This window comes from Catharus ustulatus, chromosome 11 (genome assembly GCF_009819885.2).
Source record: "Catharus ustulatus isolate bCatUst1 chromosome 11, bCatUst1.pri.v2, whole genome shotgun sequence".
Classification (NCBI taxonomy): domain Eukaryota; kingdom Metazoa; phylum Chordata; class Aves; order Passeriformes; family Turdidae; genus Catharus; species Catharus ustulatus.
This window is the reverse complement of record NC_046231.1, coordinates 21,821,336-21,841,097: the sequence shown is the minus strand read 5'-3', so window position 1 is coordinate 21,841,097 and position 19,762 is coordinate 21,821,336. Positions and strand designations below refer to the sequence as shown.

Sequence of the window (19,762 nt, the reverse complement as noted above, 5' to 3'; positions counted from 1 at the left end):
TGCCTGGAGCACAAGTGTCAGAGAACAGCAGATTGTCTGAAGGGCAGAGAGAAGGTGGCCGTGCCCCTGAGAGCAGCGCTGGTCCCTGCAACACCAAAGCCTCCCCAGGGCCCAGCGCCACGCTCGCCTCGCCTCGCTGCGCCGCTGGCCAGCGCCTGCAACATCTCAAGTGGGAAAATGTAATTTTATTAAGGCTCTTGGAGCTTCACTCTCAGCATCTGCACTGCAGCAGAGCATACAAAGGGAGGTTATGAAGAATTTCTCATTATGGCCACAGGCGCAGACTCATAACATCCCCCGGCCAGCCTGGGCTAATAAAGCTCCTGCCCGCCCAGCTGCCCCCAGCCCCTCGCCCACAGGTGCCCCCGCCCTGGGCCACCCTGCACATCACCCCCCCAGCCCCCATGGACAGCAAACTCCTGCTTTGTCTTGCCTAACTCTTACTGCACGGGCACCTTCATTTGCAAAGCTGCTCTTGGAGGCCCAGAGCCGTAATTAATCCATGTCACAGGAAAGATGTAGTGTCGGGAGAATTTATGACTGGCTCTGAGCTGCCGTGATGAGCAGGGGCACCTCAGCCCCTTGTGATATAAATGCCTCTGCTAATTGGATTGCAGGAGCTAATCAGGGGCTGGAGAGGGAATGAAGGCGCTCAGCCTCCTCGCTGCTGGCGTGGGCTGATAAAGCTGGCAGCCACGGGAATTGCATCTGCGGGAATTGCATCCTGGCCAGAGATGGCTATCGCGGGCTGCCCAGGGCACCGGCGTGGGGCGGCCACACGGCAGGGCAGGAGGGTGGCTGCCCACGGGGCTGGGCACAGACACACACACGGGGCTGGGCACGGACACACACATGGGGCTGGGCACACACATGGGCAGTGCTCACACACACACAAAGGGCAATACACACATAAACACACATAAACACACACACACACAGGGCTGTGCTCACACACACACAAAGGCCAGTGTACACACACACACACACACACGAGGCTGTGCTCACACACACACAAAGGGCAATACACACATAAACACACACACACACACACACAGAGCAGTGCTCACACCCACAGCTGTGCAGGTGGGCCCATGAGCACAGGGAGGAGCTGGTTACACCTGGCCAGGAGCTGTCCCGAGAACAGCTGGCTGCACCTGGCCAGGAGCACTTTGGGCAGCCCTGGGCTGGGGTGTGACCACCACCATGGCATTGCATGGCTGCCTGGTCTGGCTGGAGCTGCAGGCACCCCACGGCCCCCTCAGCAGCCCTTGGGGTCTCCACTGCTGACCTCAAGCATTAGAAAGGGGCTGAACACTCAACAATCCCAACACGGTGTCTGTTGACACCTTCAGCAAGCGCCTTCCCCCACAAAGACAGAAAACCAGAGACGAGGTGGAGGACACAACAAGGACACTCCTGCAGTAGGAGTGAGGTTGACCATGGCAGGAGCAGACTGGGTGAATGTCCCTGGCTACACACGAGCTCCACACAGCACATGGGCCATCTGATGGTGGCTGGGCAGGACGGAGGTGGCTCCTGAGGACGGGCTCAGGATGCTCCTGAGATGGTCTGACTCCATCGGAAAAGCTCCACGATCATCCCAGCTCCTGACCAGGGCAGAGCTGTCCACAGGGAGATGGGACGTGTCCTGGATGGAGAGGTCTGGCCTGGCTCTCCACCCACACAAACCAAACCCACACAGGTCCCCACTGGAGAACAGGGTCTTTTTTCGCAATCCAAGGCTCTTCCACGTTCAAACGGCTTTTCTGTCCTCTCCATGTCCTTCTTATTGCCCTTTATTTTCATCCCTGCCTCTCTTTCTTACAAATACATGGATTAGAAAGTAAATCCTGAAAATGATGACTAAACCCAGCCGTCTCTCCTTACGGAAACACTTTCCCACCTTCTTAAACCTTTTTGGAGGCACGAGGGAAAATAACCCTTGTATTTATGCAAATTTCAAAGTGGCGTGTGATGATGGAAACAAAACAGTGTTGGAGCGCAGCCAAGGCATGGCACCGACGGGGCCTCTCAGCTGCTCGCCTCCCGATTCTTCGGGGGAAGCAGCTGTAGAGAAATGAAAATACAGAAGCCCCCGCACGCACCCGCCGCCGCCCGCGCGCATTCCAGCACCCGTCACCTCGGAGGCGGCAGGATTCGGGCTCTGGCTGGTGCTGCTGCAGCCTGGAGCACCCTGTCGTCCCCCACAAGCCTCCCTGTCCCGCTGCTCCCGATTCCCCTTTCAGGAATTTACAAACATTTTCCGCAGATCAATATCTGTATTGATTATTCATTGTGAGCGAGTCGTGTGTCTTTGGTGATCCAACCTGGCAGAGTGAGCAGCCAAAGGCTGCAGCAGATACAGGGGGGGAAAAGAAAAGGAGAAAAAAGCCCTACAGAAGGCGAGAGAGACCCAGATGTGGCTGGGTTTGCTGCTGCCAGCAATGGAGACGGATGGAGAGGAAGGAAGGAAGAAAATGGGAATGGCATGAAAAGGAACGAAGAGACAAGAGAGCCGAGGAGAAAAAGCCAGAGCAGGAAAAACAAAGTCACCGCTGGAGAACTGGTGCCGGGGCACGCCAGCAGCCTGGAGACGTTCCAGCCTTGTGCTCGCCCTTCTGCACAGGGATGCGATGGACTTACTGCTTCGGGAGAGAAAAGTGACTCACGGTTTTGGTATCTGCTACGTAAGAGCTTTGGGGGGATTCCTTGGCTGGCTGACAGAAAGGGAAGAAAGCAGCAGCAGTGAGGTAAAACGCGATCCCTTCCTCCTGCCTTCCTGGGAATACGCGTCGCCCGGGCTGGCTGGAGCAGCGTGCTGCTCGCTTATGATATGCAAAAGGAGAATAATTAAAAGCGCCAGCATCACTTGCAAAGTGAGTAAACACAAAGCCTTTCAAAACATGCTCTTCAGCTAATGAGAAGCTGTAATTTCTTATACTTAAAGGCAAAAAAGACCCTGATGAGGCTCGGTGGAGTGTGCGCGCGCGCCTGCGTGTGTGTGCATGTGTTTGTAGATATGAGAGAATCAGTTAATTGTTGATGATGTTTAGAAAAGGGATTATGAGAAAAGACACTGAAATGATGACAGGGAACATCTTGGATCAGAGCCAGAGAAATAAAATAATCAAGGACAATCAAGCCTGCAGCTCCGGAGAAAGCGCCGACTGTTCTGCCAGGGACTTGGAAGGAATTTCCCCGCGCTGCCGAGCTGCAGCTGGAATATGTGCTTGGCACCAGGAGAGAGAACTGCAAGGAGCAGTTTGCTTGGAGCACGAGACAACAGAAGAGAGAACTATGGAGCTCTGCTATAATTCAGAGGTTAAACAGCTTTGTCTGCTTATGTGTCAGGTGGAGACTTGGTTTTGTCCACATCTGACCTGCCCTGAAAATGCAACTTCTGAATCCCCTGGCTGAAGCCGGAGCTGAGGATTCTCCAGACGCCTCTCCAGAACTACTGTGATGTTGTGAAAACAAAGGAAAGGGAGCTCGAGGAATTGAGTTCTCCTGGCTGCAGGTGGCTGCAGGACCTGATGGACCTGACCATGGAAACTGTCTCTGGAATCGATTCCTTCCTTAATTCTGGAAATCAGAAGCCCCTTGCTCCAGCTGGGGATCGCAGCTCACAGGCACACAGGAAAGGTGGCGGTCATCGGGAACACCAGGAGCCAGCTTTCCCTCCAACCTGGGCATCCAGCTGCCGTCCTGAACGGATGGATTTTAATAAACGTTGGCTTTCTCTTGGGCTGAGGTTGGGTGGGGAGAGAGAATAAAGGGGAATTCAAACCATCCTGTGACTGCTGTGTTGTCAGTGAGCTACAGAAATGCCGTCCCTTTGTTTTGGATGCTAAACTCCGTCTGACTTCATTGTTGCCGGATTTTGGCACGCTACACTCGGGGCTTCTCCAGCAGCACCAACACATGGTCTGCGAAAGTGGGAATCTTCGGGGACGCGGAGGCAGAGGAAGGAGCCAATCAAAGGTGGCTCTGGCACGTTCCCCCGGGCCAGCTCTGCGGAAAGCTCGGACGGTCCCGGTACGTACGGGCGGGCAGCGGCGGGGCCGGGGCGGCGGGGCCGGGCGAGCCCCTCGGGGCTGCGGGCAGCTCCCCCCGCCCGGCCCGCCGGACCTGAGCGGAATGGCAATGCGCCCCGGGCAGATTAGCATATTAACCAGCACATTAACCAGCACATTAACCAGCGCTGCCCGCAGCCGCGGCCGTGCGGGGCACAGCCTGTCACAGCTCAGCCCGCTCCTTTGTCACAGCCCTCTCGATATTTGTGTTTGCCTTTTGTTTCCCAATCAGACCCTAGAAATTCATTAACAGCGATGAAAGGCGGGGATGCAAAAACCTAGAATGAAAACAAATGATCTGTTTAAACCGTGCTGGGGCTGAAAGGAGGGGGTGCCTGGAGAAGGAAATCCTGCCACCTGGAAAATGCCGGGACATGCGTGTCCCTCCCCGTGCCAGGGCTCCAAGGAAACAGCCCCGACAAAGCCGGGCTGCGTGTAAAGATGTTGGAGCATTGTCTTTGCAGAGCCTCAAACAAACACCAGCGGCTGCTCCGAGGGAGGGAGAGGCCGCTGCTCATTGTGGGCTGCCGGTCACGCCGGATTCCCCCTGCTGCAGCACGGCCTCTGCCTATGAACAACCTTCCGTGCCCGAAAGGATTTAAAATCACTCGACTTTCAAAATCACTCGGGTTCATTCCTCTGCTATGGCCCAGCAGTGTTCTTCAGCCAGCAGCCCCGATAGGAAGGTGTGGTGACCAAAGGGATGGCGTGGTGACCACAGGGACAGCGTGGTGGCCACAGGGACGGTGTGGTGGCCACAGGGACGGCGTGGTGACCACAGGGACGGTGTGGTGGCCACAGGGACAGCGTGGTGGTGGCCACAGGGACGGCGTGGTGGCCACAGGGATGGCATGGTGACCACAGGGACGGTGTGGTGGCCACAGGGACGGTGTGGTGGCCACAGGGACGGTGTGGTGACCACAGGGACGGTGTGGTGGCCAAAGGGATGGCGTGGTGACCACAGGGACGGTGTGGTGGCCAAAGGGATGGCGTGGTGACCACAGGGATGGTGTGGTGGCCACAGGGATGGCGTGGTGGCCAAAGGGATGGCGTGGTGACCACAGGGACGGTGTGGTGGCCAAAGGGATGGCGTGGTGACCACAGGGATGGTGTGGTGGCCACAGGGATGGCGTGGTGGCCAAAGGGATGGTGTGGTGACCACAGGGACGGCGTGGTGACCACAGGGACGGCATGGTGGCCACAGGGATGGCGTGGACACTGCCCTGGACCTGGCCCCAGGATGCTGGACCTGACACCAGGCTCTTCAGGTGGCTTCCTCTCCTCTGTTATTTCTCAGACAGATTATTTCACAAATGTCCCCTGAAGCTTCACATGGTTGTGAGAATAAAAAGATTTAATCCAAGCATGGCCTTTTTATCAGAATTGATCAAATAAGAGAAAAAGTGAAATAATCTATTCTGTATGATTTTTATTTGTAACTGCTGTGTGTGGGCTTTAAATATCACAGAGATACAACTCAGGAGTTTTGTCAACAGGATTTTTAGGCAAATCTGAATGTCCTCAGCGCCAGAGCCCCATGCCCAGTGTGGGTGTGCCCATCTGTGGGGCTGGACATGCAGCCAGGACACCCCTCCCTGCCCCTGACACAGCACCCTGAGCTGGCACAGCTCTCTGAGCCCCAGGAGTCTGTAATTTGTGCCTCTGGGAAGCAAAGCTGTCAGCAGGGCAAAGGGAAATGGGCTCCAGCCCTTTGTCACTCAGTACCCAGCTCGTGCACTGCCTGGGTCCATGGGCACAGGCTGCAGGGCTCTGTCTGTGTCCAGGGGGGTATTCCAACAATTCCTCATTACACCAGCTATGGACCCGAGACAGACAGCACAGAGGTTTTATCTGCTGGAGAAACTGGAAAAGAAGCTCTCAACACCTGCCACAAGTCCACATTTTCAGTGAGGAAAACAACAACAACAAACTCTTGTCTGAGGAAACCTCTCCAGTCTGTACCTGGTGAAGACATGCTGGATAATCTGACTCCAATGGACTTGAATCTATCTCCACAATTAGATAAACAAACTAAATCCCTTAAGAACCTTCAAAATTTATCCTCAACTACCACCAGTCTTTATCATTAAACTTTTAATTGCAAACCCAGAAAATAATGGTGAAATCACAGGATTATAGAATGGTTTGGGTGGGAAGGGACCTCACAGCCCCTCATCCCACCCCTGCCATGGCAGGGACACCTTCCTCTACCCCAGCCCTGTCCAACCTGGGACTGCCAGGGATCCAGGGGCACCCACAGCTGCTCTGGGCACCTGTGCCAGGGCCAAATGTTTGCTGTTTGCTCAGGTTCCTACTGACCATGCTGGGCTTTTGGAGCCACTGAAATAAATCCACATTTTCACAGCAGCTTCTGAAAGAGCCTTGTGCTAGTTAAAGAGTATTTTGGAAAATCACACGAGAACTGTCTCTCATATGCCAGCATATCACCCAGGTGAAGAGCTGCAAACACACTCCCAGGCGCTTTTCTTGGTATTACAATTAAATAGAGGAAGGTTACTAAAAATACATTATGTTCTTACAGCAGGAGATGAAGCCGTGCATTAAAATACAGTAACAAAGGTATACACCCTCCTGTACCCTGAAATACAGCCTTGGTCCCATGTCCTCCCCTTCCTCTGAACTTGCAGAAGAGCAATTAGGCAATACACAGGCAATTATAATAACACCCCACAATTAAATCTATGAAAGTGTAGCAGAGTATGAACAAGGGCCTTTCCAGGTTGAAATCAAATCCTTCAGTTTAATGACCAAGTCTATTCTAGGTCCAAAAGGACCATTCTGACCAGCCTGGAGAAGGAATTTCCTTTTTACAGGGGAGTGAACAGAGTGTGTTCCACTGACACAGAACCAAAATTGCTGATTTTTCTCCCTCACCTGGTTCAGGCCTGGGTCTCTTCTGACAGCACGAGCCTCGCAATATCCTGCCCTTTGGGAAAATAAAATTGTACCTGCTTGTACCAGCTGTACAAATCTAAAAGTTACAATTCTGCTAAACAAAGCCAATTTTCCCATGGACATTGGGAGAGCAATTCTCCTCTGGAGGTTTCCTCCTTGTCTCCTTTCCCCTTGTGTCAGGTCCCCCCACGCTCACCCCACACCAGCTGTTCATCACCCGTGTTTGTCTCCAACACAACTCAACCTGCAGTTTTCATCACCTGAGATGCCCAAACCCAAAAGCTCCCTGAGGTGCTCACCACCCATCTCTTCTGTTTCACCCCAGCACAGGGGTTCATTTTGAGTTTGTGTCTCCTTCTCACAGCCCCACTCAGTCTGATGGGGCGCTGAGGCTGGCTGGGATCCCACAGCCCAATCCCACTTTTCCTACCACTGCCATTGATGGAGCAGCACACAGACTGTGCTCTTCTGCAGGTGCTGCACATTTTTAACGAGAACTTACAATCTCCAATGCAACAAAATCAGTCAAGACATGACAGTGTGAGAAAGTCACAGCTGACCACATGGGTTGTCTCTCCAAAATCTTTCCAAATGTTCCCATGCCAACCCCCTTGCACTTCTCCTGTCCCCCCTTCTCAGTGCTTTTCTGTCCTTTCTGGGCTCCACCCATCGTTTTTCCCTCTCATCTTCATATCAAAACCAAGAGCACTGACCCCAGGGAAGCTGGGATTTCAGCACTGCCATTCCTCCATGAATTCAGTTTGTAACACCTGAACACCATTCACCCCCTCAAGGAACACCAAGGCCTGGAACATTTCCTAACTAAATGGGAAAAAAGCAGCTGCTTTCCACAGGATCCTCTAATATATTGAGAGCACAAAGCAAATGAGAGTTTGCCTATCATTTCCCAAGGTTTCCATTACATTTATAAGTCTGATGATTCTCAAGAACTTGAACTGTGCACTCGTGTTGTAAACAAAATACTTCAGATAAAAACGTAGGAAGAAAACAGGAAAGAAACCTTCTTTAAAGGATAACCCCCCCCCACCAAGAACTAAATACATGGAAAAAAAATCCAACTCCAAATTTACATTTCTCAGTTTTCCATCAAGACAGAGAATTCTGATGAGTGCTTTTTGAAACCTGTCATTAATCTTTCCATTGCTATCAGGATCACACAAGGGTAGTTTGGTAATACCAAGTATCTCAGAGATTATGAATGACCTTGTAATGACTGAGTATATACAAATATATTAAAATCAGGTACTTCACAGTGACTCACTGAAGTCTATTTACACACAAAATAATTTTTAATGAGATTACTGCACTTGGACCACAGGTATTTTTCCAGTGCCAAATCTCATGGTGGGGATGCTGGTAGGAAGGAAAGGGATGTTTGTCCCATGCTCAGAAGTTGTTTTCTGCCAGCACATCATTTACCATCCTTTTGGGAAATTTGTATTCATGAATTGTAACAGACCTTCCAGATCTGATTCACTTTCACCAATTCAATGGAAAATGAACCAGATCAGGAGTCCTGTCCTTCCCTCATCCTTCCTGATGGCTGTTTGATTAGGACACGCATTCAAGGGACAGTTTTCCTGCTAAGAAGATTAGGCCAAGGGCTCTAATCACTTGGCCTGTTCTTTAATGACAGAAACTAACAGTTAAGGTCAACATAAATAATTAAATAACAGAGCCCTGATGGTTCTCCACCAGCCCAAACAGAGCTGCAGCCTGGCCAGGCTTTGTAGACACGTAGGAAAAACACAATCTGTGGATGGCCTTGTTCAAAAAACACATTTTCATTGAAAGTGAGAGGAGCCAACACGACTGGGCAGTGAGTGAGGTGCTCAGAAACACTTCAGGCAGGTGGCATTAAAAAAACCACAGCACCACGAGGAGAGGAGAGCAAGCCCTGCAGCTCAGGGAGCAGCAAGAGCCCTCAGCTGTGCCTGGGAACAGCTCTGTTACATGTAATCACAGCTCTCCTAATCCAGGTGATTTACATTACACATCCCACGAGGGCCACCAACACAAAAATCACTTCTACAAGGCTTATGAAAATTAGGTCTTCCTACCTCACTGTGCAAACGTGGAGATGTCACAGGATCTGGTGCTGATGAGTGGGGCAGGGAGATGGTTCCTATTCAGACCAGGAACAGTCAGCACAAACTCTCCAGATCAAAGCCTGCAAACAAAAGAATGGGAAGTATATAAAATATTTTGAAGGATTTGGAATAATGCATCAAGAGGAACAGAAGTTTGGGTACAGCATGGAGTTGTAAATATTTTTGTGTTCGGTTCCAGCTCAGGCAACATTCTCAGCCATTCCATCTCCTCTGTCCCTGGGGGCTCACCTTGTCACAGGTATCCTTTGCCTCCTACAAGGCAGCCAGCTGTACCTGCCAGCCTCCTGCCTGCACAGGAACAGACTCCACCAGCTACACTCAGGTGGCTCTGCCCACAGAACCTCCCTGGTCATCTGTGCCACACCCTGACTCAGCCATCAGCACAGCCAGGGGTCTGGGGGCACAGCCAGGGGGTCTGGGGGCACAGCCAGGGGTCTGGGGCACAGCCAGGAGCTCTGTGGGCACAGCCAGGGGTCTGGGGGCACAGCCAGGGGTGTGGGGGCACAGCCAGGGGTGTGGGGGCACAGCCAGGGGTCTGTGGGCACAGCCAGGGGCTCTGTGGGCACAGCCAGGGGTCTGTGGGCACAGCCAGGGGAGTGTGGGCACAGCCAGGGGTCTGTGGGCACAGCCAGGGGAGTGTGGGCACAGCCAGGGGCTCTGTGGGCACAGCCAGGGGTCTGTGGGCACAGCCAGGGGTCTGGGGCACAGCCAGGGGTGTGGGGCACAGCCAGGAGCTCTCTGGGCACAGCCAGGGGTCTGGGGCATAGCCAGGGGTGTGGGGGCACAGCCAGGGGCTCTGTGGGCACAGCCAGGGGTCTGTGGGCACAGCCAGGGGTCTCTGAGCACAGCCAGGAGCTCTGTGGGCACAGCCAGGGGTCTGTGGGCACAGCCAGGGGTCTGTGGGCACAGCCAGGAGCTCTGTGGGCACAGCCAGGGGTCTGTGGGCACAGCCAGGGGTCTCTGGGCACAGCCAGGGCTCTGGGGGCACAACCAGGGGTCTGTGGGCATAGCCAGGGGCTCTGTGGGCACAGCCAGGGGTCTGGGGCATAGCCAGGGGTGTGGGGGCACAGCCAGGGGTCTGTGGGCATAGCCAGGGGTCTGTGGGCACAGCCAGGAGCTCTGTGGGCACAGCCAGGGGAGTGTGGGCACAGCCAGGGGTCGGTGGGCACAGCCAGGGGCTCTGTGGGCACAGCCAGGGGTCTCTGAGCACAGCCAGGAGCTCTCTGGGCACAGCCAGGGGTCTGTGGGCACAGCCAGGGGTCTGTGGGCACAGCCAGGGGTCTCTGGGCACAGCCAGGGCTCTGGGGGCACAACCAGGGGTCTGTGGGCATAGCCAGGGGTCTGGGGCACAGCCAGGAGCTCTGTGGGCACAGCCAGGGGTCTGGGGCACAGCCAGGGGAGTGTGGGCACAGCCAGGGGTCTCTGGGCACAGCCAGGGCTCTGTGGGCACAGCCAGGGGTCTGGGGGCACAGCCAGGGGAGTGTGGGCACAGCCAGGGGTCTGGGGCACAGCCAGGGGTCTGGGGACACAGCCAGGGGTCTCTGGGCACAGCCAGGGCTCTGTGGGCACAGCCAGGAGCTCTGTGGGCACAGCCAGGGCTCTGTGGGCATAGCCAGGGGTCTGGGGGCACAGCCAGGGGTCTGGGGGCACAGCCAGGGGTCTGTGGGCACAGCCAGGGGTCTGTGGTCTCACCAGTGCAGCCCAGTCTGGCTGCTTACATACCCAGTAGGGGAGCAGAGACATCAGGAAGGAAAACAAACACAGTGAAAATTCAGGGAAAACAGCCTGATTAATGGACAGGCTTCTGCTTCCCAAGGAAAACTCTCCTTCTGGGTGCACAGCCTGGCACCTGGTGGGCAGCTGACCAGGACGTGCCATGCAACTGATGCCAGGAGGATTTTGGGACAGGAACTTTCTCATTCCCAAGGTGGTGCTAGCTGCAGTGACACATCTGTGGCTGTCAGGAATTTATAACTAGACATGACAGAACTCTCATGTAATACTGTTTGCTGTTGCCCAGTTTGCTGCTCCAGTCTGTGCTCTACACCTGAAGCTGTGGCTGTCCCTGGATCCCTGGCAGTGTCCCAGACCAGGTGGATGGGGTTTGAAGCACCCTGGGACAGTGGAAGGGGTCCCTGCCCATGGCAGGGGTGGGATGGGGTGAACATTCAAGCCCTTCCAAGCCAAACCATCCTGGGAATCTCTGAACACTGTGGGACCCACCAGGGCAAAGGCCAAACCACCACACATTCGAAGCTTGGTTTAAACCAACGGAAAAAGGAAGTTATCTGAAATAAAAAAGGTACTTTCAGGAAAATGGAAGTTGTTTCCAAACAATAAAAATAGAAAAGGATATAAACCTAGCACACTAAGTGCAAACCCACGATAAAGCAAGGCAAAACAGGGTCTGGAGAACAATCATCAGAGTTCGTAGAGCTAATAAAAGCTTCTCCAACACAAAAGCAGGAAGCCTGTCTGTCACCCAGAGCTGCTGATAGATGGGCAAGGAGTAAAGGGGGGAATTAAGAAAGATAAGGGCACAGCAGCAAAATTAAATTAATTCCTTGCACTGTCGTTCACTAGGCAGGGGTCAGCAGGGTTCATATGCCAGAGCAACAAATCACCAGAGACCGACAGTGCTTCCTCAAGGAGCCCAAATATGAAACTGCTGAACTTTCTTCCTTTGCATCTGAGGACTGGAAGGTGACAAAATTTTACAAAAGGCTTTAGGAGTGACCCTGGGAATGACAAAGTCTGACTTCCAGAACAGGCAAAAGGGTAAAAAACTGTGTGACTGATCAGAATTAGCAGCAATGAATAAACACACGTCTGAGGCAGAGCCTGAAAGACAAGAGCAGAGTTTACATGCACAGATCCGAGTCGTCTGATGAGGAACCAGCCTGCTAATACAGGAGATTTGGGCTGATACAGTGGAATCTGATTTTCTAAAAGCTTTTCTAGAACATCCCTCACTAAAGGTTCTTAAAGAAACTAAACTGTCATGGAGCAAGAGGGATTAATCTTCCTGTGAATTCCTGATAAAAAGACAGGAAAAAGGGCACAAACAGAACATTAGCAAGGGATGGAGCAGAAATCCTGCTCTGCTTCAGCTTAGCCATGAGTAACTCACGAGAGAAGAAAGCAAAGTGACACACAGGTAACAAGGGTAACATGCAGAGTTTTTCAGAAAAGTCAAGTTTAAGAGAGAACAGCTCTGCCAAAGCACCCAGAGTTCAGATGAGTCACAGTGCCCTGCACATCTGTACTGGCTGTGTGCATACACACACATCTGTACTGGCTGTGTGCACACACACATCTGTACTGGCTGTGTGTATGTGCACATCTGCACTGGCTGTGTGTACACACACATCTGTACTGGCTGTGTGCACACACACATCTGTACTGGCTGTGTGCGCACACATCTGTACTGACTGTGTGTACGTGCACATCTGTACTGGCTGTGTGTGCACACACATCTGTACTGGCTGTGTGCACACACATCTGTACTGGCTGTGGGTGCACACATCTGTACTGGCCATGTGTACACACACATCTGTACTGGCTGTGTGCACACATCTGTACTGGCTGTGTGTACGTGCACATCTGTACTGACCATGTGTACACACATCTGTACTGGCTGTGTGTACGTGCACATCTGTACTGGCAATATAATGGGATCCATGACCACAGTGGCAGGTGCTGTGAGCCTGGATTCCCCCAGTCCCTGAGGTGGCACTGGAGATGTGACAACCATCCTTTGGCTACTACCAGGTTAGTTCCTGGTATGTCAGGGAGCTTTCCCAGCATGGCAGGGAGCTCTCCCAGTCTGCCAGGGAGCTTTCCCAGTCTGCCAGGGAGCTTTCCCAGCATGTCAGGGAGCTTTCCCAGCATGGTAGGGAGGTTTCCCAGCAGCAGCTGCCTTGATTCTGCAGCAGCTGAGTTCCTGTATGGCAAAGAAAGAGCATCCAACAAAGCCCACAGTGAATTAAAGCCGAGTCCTCCTCGGCAGCACGGAGACAAGGGGGGGTTCCTGAGCCTGCCCAGGGTGGGCAGCACCTGCCCCCTTTGTCCCACCACGTGCGCACATACTGAGGCCACTTGTTCCCTCTGATGGCAATTAGCACCGTGCCAAATTCCTCGTGCCCCGCGCTAATTCGAGAGGATGGGCATGTCACACCCTGCCAAGAATTACAGCCACTGCCAGCCGGGGCAGCCCACCCTTTCATTAGGCTTTTGTTTCAGAAGTGAGTGCTCGTGGACTGTTTCTTTGTCAGAAATACCCGTGGAGGGGCTGGAGGAGGCAGAACTGCAGGCCTGGCCCTGAGGATGCTGTGTGTGACTGTGACAGGAGAGGGGCTCTGCCACACTCCCTGCTCTGTCACACTAACCCACACATCCAGAAAAATCAGCTGTCCCCAGGTACTGAAACCCCAAGGCTGTGCCACTGCTGCAGAACTGTGGAACGCAGCATGAAACACGTTCCCCCATCCACCCCATCCCATCCCATCCCATCCCATCCCATCCCATCCCATCCCATCCCATCCCATCCCATCCCATCCCATCCCATCCCATCCCATCCCATCCCATCCCACCCCATCCCATCCCATCCCACCCCATCCCATCCCAGCCCATCCCATCCCATCCCATCCCCATCCTCATCCCCATCCCATCCCATCCCATCCCATCCCATCCCATCCCATCCCAGCCCATCCCATCCCATCCCAGCCCATCCCAGCCCATCCCAGCCCTCTCTGCAGGGACAGCTGCAGCACACAGGGCTGCACCCACTGCCCTGCCCTGGCCACACAAACCTCATTCCAAAGCTGAGATGGACGTGGGGACAGCCCCAGTGCCCTGTGCCAGGCCCTGTGCTGGCAGCAGCTGTTCCCACGGAGCCATGGTCACCCCACACAGGAGCAGGGGGTGCTGAGAGCTCTCCTGCCACCTCAGGCCATGCCAGGGGCACAGCCACAGCCTGATGAAAACATGCTCTTCTTGTGTCCTGCTGTCATTTGAACATCACTGCTGACATCATCTGGGGCACCATGACGATGGCCAGAACACCCACAAAGTCTGCCTGCTGAGCTGGTGATGTTCCCGACATTTCTGGGTGGTGATTCCCTCCTGCCTGGTGTCAGCCAGAACAGAGCCACAGAATCCTTTGTGTTGGCAAAGCCCTCCAAGCTCACTGAGCCCAGCCATCCCCCAGCACTGCCCCATGGCCCCAAGGGCCACATCCACATGGTTTTAGATCCCTCCAGGGATGGGAAATCCAACACTGACCTGGGCAGCTGTGCCAGGGCTGCACAGCCCTTCCAGGAAGGAATTTCTCCCAACACCCAACCTGACACAGACTGGGAGCTTGGCTTTTGAAGGACACTCTGCTCTCCTGAAACCAGCCTGTCTGCAGCACCCAAGGCTGTTGTAACCTGTACATACAGGTTGTTGTAAATCCTCAGTAATTCCAACTGATTCCATGGAGAATGTTGTGAATTACCAAATTTGTCAGGTTAGCAGCATGAGAGCAAACTGTCCAGACAGAACAATGCTTCACAAGATGCAATTTAACTTATTTTCTTAATTGTGGGCTGATTCTGATTTATGCTAATTCATAACAGATTATGGACTCTATTATGTAATTGGAAAAATGACCATAAAACTTTCACAATGCTAGAGAGGTTTTTCATTATTTGGATTTTTACACACCATTGCTTATGAGGCTGGCACACACATGGCTGGGCCTGCGTCCCCATGTGTTCCCAACACACTCTGCCATCGATTGCAGAGCACAGCCCAGCTCCATGCAGCAAATAAAGCCATTTATTGAGCACTGGGCTTGCTGTGTGACAAAGGGACACGGATCCTGCATGGAGAGGCTGAGGCACATCAGGATGTGGCCTGGAATTGCCCCAGCCCTGGAACTGTTCCAGGCCAGGCTGGACAGGGCTTGCAGCACCCTGGGATAGTGGGAGGTGTGGATGAGGGATGAGCTCTGAGGTCCCTTCCAGCACAAACCATTCTGGGATTGCAGGATGAGTTTGGGTCACTGGGGCTGCCTCGGTCACAGCCTGCCTGGGAAGAGGATGGAGCAGCAGTGAGGAACGGGCCATGGCCAGTAGCTCAGGGAGGCAATCCCCCAGGAACACTGGGGCAGGACATGGAACTATCACATTTTAAATCCTGGCTGTAAGTTTTTACACCCTGAGCGAGGGGCCCAGAACGGGCTGTTGGAGCTGTAATTGGTTTTCAATGATTGTATCTTTTCCTGTGCTACTGCTCTACATGGCTGGGCTTTGTACCATACTGAAAATCAATACAAATGCATGAAAAAATGTTCTCCCACCCCCCCTTAAAAGTTAAATAATCTTGTTAGGATTCTGGCACTGCTATTTTAAATCAGTCAGTCTTTGTTTTTCATCCCAAGCCCGAGGCTCGCTGGGGTTACCCCAGGACCCTGCTGAGGAGCCAGAGCTGTGCTTGACCAGGCAGGAGAGCCCTGCCCTGGGCACACACAGGGATGTGACAGTGTCTCCTCTGTCCCTCTGGGTGACACGGAGCAGCTGGAGCAGCAGGGACATGGATTCTCCCCCAGCTCACACTGCCAGTGCTGCTCACGCTGCTCCGCTGTCCCTCCGCACAGCTCCTCAGAGGAACAAAATGTGCTCTGAGCTCACACCGTGTCACCAAAACCACTGGGGTTTTGTTTCCTGACACAACAAACCATAAAAACATGGAACTTTTTGGGTGGGAAGGACCGTAAAGCCCATCTCATCCTACCCCCTGCCACACCTTCCACTATCCCAGGCTGCTCCAAGCCTCGTTACCTCCTGTAGCTTCTCTATCCCTGATTTTTCTACAATATCTTCACTTTTATTCAATATCTTCCATTCAACATAACTTTACAAACTTTTAAAAACTGTTTTTCTGAAAATACATTATTTCCCTCTATGTCTGGGTCCCTGCAGGAGCCTTTGCTCCACAATGAACACACACACGTCTCTGAGTTCAGTATTTTGTCACATTAGCCTGGCCCCACAGTCTGGAATTCCTCAGGAATTAAAGCCTTACATAAACACAGCATTTAACTCCATTACAACATAATAATGATTTTTAAACAACATTGTAATAGGTTCTATAATTTTTTTTTAAGTGCGTATTATTGTACTGTCATGGTTTCCTTCGCTCCCTAACAGCCCAGTCAAAGCAACAGATACAAAGGTAAACACAACTGGGAAGGTACTGAGCACTACATGGCCCCTTTCCCAGGTTTAGAACTTGCTTTTCCCAGCTGCCAGCTGCTCCACAGACAGCCCATACTAAATGTGGGACAATTTGTGTATTCTTAAACTAAAATATTTTTCAGTTAAAGCGAGCATAAATTATTTATTCATTTGTATTTGCATTTAAATACTTGAAAAATCTCCAAATTAACTGCTTTGAAAATTGTTCCAAAATTTCCCCCTAGGCTGTGACCTTGTGGCCAAGTCTAATCTCAAAGCAAATTGAAAGAAGGGCTCCCACTGAACACATCCAGCAGCTCTGGCCGTGCTTTGCCCAGAGAACCAACGCAGCCAAACTCAGCCAAGTGCTGGCTTTGGGGGCCACACTTGGGGTTTTCCACCGTGTCACCCAAGCCTAGAGCTGATGACCCAACATTTTCTTGGGAAGGTTTTATTCATCCAGCTTTGTGGCTTTCTTGAAGCTCCTGTTTGCAGCCATAGCTGGCTCAGCCTTCCCTTCAAACCCTTCCCAATGTTTGTGGTTGTGGTGGAAAGCACCGAGTTTCAGAAACCAGAATTCCAAGGAAAACAGGAACTGCATCAGTTTTAATACCCTATACATATTTGTGTAAAATCTGTGCTTTAGGGAGCTCAGCTCACAGCCATGACAGGGTTTTATTCCCCATCCCCTCTAACCCTGCATGTCCCTACCCCAGCTCTGCACCCACAACCCCACTGTGGCACCTCACAGCCCTGGGCTCACACCCCAGCCTGGCCAGGGAGCTCCACACCAAACACCATCTGGGAGTGGCCCCCATGGCAAGCTGAGCTGCAGGCTTGTCCTTCCTTTGTCATCAATCTGGTTTCTGCAAAGAGCAGAATTAGAGCAGATTAATTCCTGACACCATCCCTCGCAAGGAGAACTGCTGAGAGGGAAGGGAGGAAGCCCAGGCACTGCTCTAAGATCTCAGCCAGCTGCAAAATGTCACAAACCAGCAAGAGAGGTGTTTTCCTGACAACATTACTCTCCTTTCAGGAACAGAATGAAGAAAACAGATATAAAAGAGAATTCTTTAAAAAATCTTAAAGGAAACTTCCATGGTCTTCCCCCTCCCCAAATACTTGTGTGTCAATTTATATAAAACAAAATCATTTACTAAGAAAAGGAAAAATATTAAAACAGAGATATAAATAGCAAAGGAGGCATTTCAGCTCCCTGTAAATATGTTTAAAACTTGAAGGTACCTACCCAGGCTATTCCCTGCCCAGGTCATTCCCTGCCCAGGTCATTCATTCCCTGCCCAGGTCGGCCATTCCCTGCCCAGTTCATTCTATGCCCAGGTCATTCCCTACCCAGCTCATTCCCTGCCCATGTCATTCATTCCCTATCCAGCTCATTCCCTATCCAGCTCATTCCCTGCCCAGTTCATTCCCTGCCCAGGTCATTCTATGCCCAGGCCATTCCCTGCCCAGTTCATTCCCTGCCCAGGTCATTCATTCCCTGCCCATGTCATTCATTCTCTGCCCAGTTCATTCCCTGCCCATGTCATTCTATGATCAGTTCATTCCCTGCCCAGTTCATTCCCTGCCCAGCTCATTCCCTGCCCAGCTCATTCCCTGCCCAGCTCATTCATTCCCTGTCCATGTTATTTATTCCCTGCCCAGTTCATTCCCTGCCCATGCCATTCATTCCCTGTCCATGTTATTTATTCCCTGCCCAGGCCATTCCCTGCCCAGTTCATTCCCTGCCCAGGCCATTCCCTGCCCAGGCCATTCCCTGCTCTCTTTCTGACCCTCTGACCCTGTGTCCATCCTCTGCTCTCCCGCACAGCAGCCGTGGTCAGTCTGGCCGTGCCCTCCCTGCCCGAGCTGTGTCCCCACAAACACGGGCACCGGAGCTGAGGCTCCTTGAGCAGCACGTGTCTCCTGTAAATAACCCTGGCTTGCACATGGATTATTCAGACTTTGTGATGAAGCTGCAGAAATGCCACTGCGGCGGCTCCCTGACCCCGGCCCCGCCGTGCTACGAGCTTCAAGGGGAAAAACCCTCCTTGGCTCTCGTTAGCCCTTTTTTTATCATCTAGGATTCTGTTAATAATGACTCCGTGTTACATAAAACAGATACATTAATGTCACCGAGTCCCAAAAGTACTGAATCAAGCTGACTCCTTCAGAAAGGAAGAAAGTAATAGATATGAGCCTTAATAAGAGCACGGATCCGAAGGATGGGAAGGGCTCCACCAAATCGCTTTCTCCTTCCTATTTGAAATGGGGGATTTAAAGGGCCATGCAGCTGGAGAAGATCAGAGTCGTGGCAAGATAACTGTGAACATGCCATCAAAGGGAGCAAATCAAACGTGATTTTAGGTGGTGTTGCAAAGGCACGCTCAGCCTGCTCCACCTGCCCGCTCCGCTCCCAGGTGCTAATGGGGAAAGGAGATGGAGAGGCTCGGCAGCCCCACAACCTGGCACTCACCTTTCATCTCCGCAATGAAAGTGCTGCCTCACACCAGCAGCTCTGCAGAAATAAGTTGCCTGGACTCAGTTTAGAGGAAAAAGTGGCCAAGTCTTTCACCTATGCACGCGGCTGAGAGTATTTCTACTCCTCTACAGCTGGAGCAGATGTTACAATTAAAAGCAACACCAGTGACCATTAGTGCTTGACAAATATTAAAACAGAACAAAACCTCTAATCAGAGGGATGAAAATACTTAAGTGGCAAAACTAGTCATGTCTGAAAGCTTCAGAAAAGAAAATGCAGGACAGTCTGACCAAGGTGTCTGCAATGGAACGTGACGCACAAGAGAGGTGTGACCAGAATCAAACATGGGTGCTCTCACACATGCAGGGTGCACGCCTGGGGGGCAAAGTCCCTGTGAATTGTGCCCAAGGAACATGAAAATTAATTAATTATTTTTTAAGCAGCTGGAAGTAATTTAAGGAAAAAAATATTATATGAAAACCAAAGTTACATTTGCTGAATCTTGCTTAGCTGGGCGCCCACCATCCAGAGACAGGGCAGGTGTTTGGATTGCCACCCTGGTGAATTTGTGACCAGGTAAAATCCTAAGGCCAAGGTGAGGCTATAAACAGACACACAAGACTGAATTTGGCAAAATGAAAACACAAGGCCTGATGAATCAAGGCAGGAAAGTGCACCTGCCCCAGAGAATGCAATATCCAGCACAACTCAGGATTTGCCCCATGGACATCTGTAACAAACAGGGGGAAATCTGAATTAATGGTGGAGGTGTGAGTGACAGACTTCTGCTTCCTGCTCTCTCTGCTGAGCCTGGAGCCCACAGCAGTGGAAGGAGGTCCAGGGACAGTGGCCGTGTCCAGGGCACTGAGTGACCCCTGAGCAAAGCCAGCAACACACAAACCACGGCAGTGGGGAGCACGAGAGAGGGGCAAGCAGGCA

The 19,762-nt window shown here is 52.3% G+C and overlaps 1 protein-coding gene across 3 annotated transcripts in view; it reads right to left on the bottom strand.

Moving 5' to 3' along the window:
* The window catches only part of ZFHX3 (zinc finger homeobox 3), a 380,864-nt gene that overhangs the window by 177,973 nt on the left and 183,129 nt on the right, over positions 1-19,762 (bottom strand). For all 3 annotated transcript variants that reach the window (XM_033069696.2, XM_033069700.2, XM_033069697.1), the window contains one exon: positions 9,071-9,180. The gene's annotated coding sequence lies outside the window, so the exon portion shown is untranslated. The remainder of the gene's footprint in view (positions 1-9,070; positions 9,181-19,762) is intronic.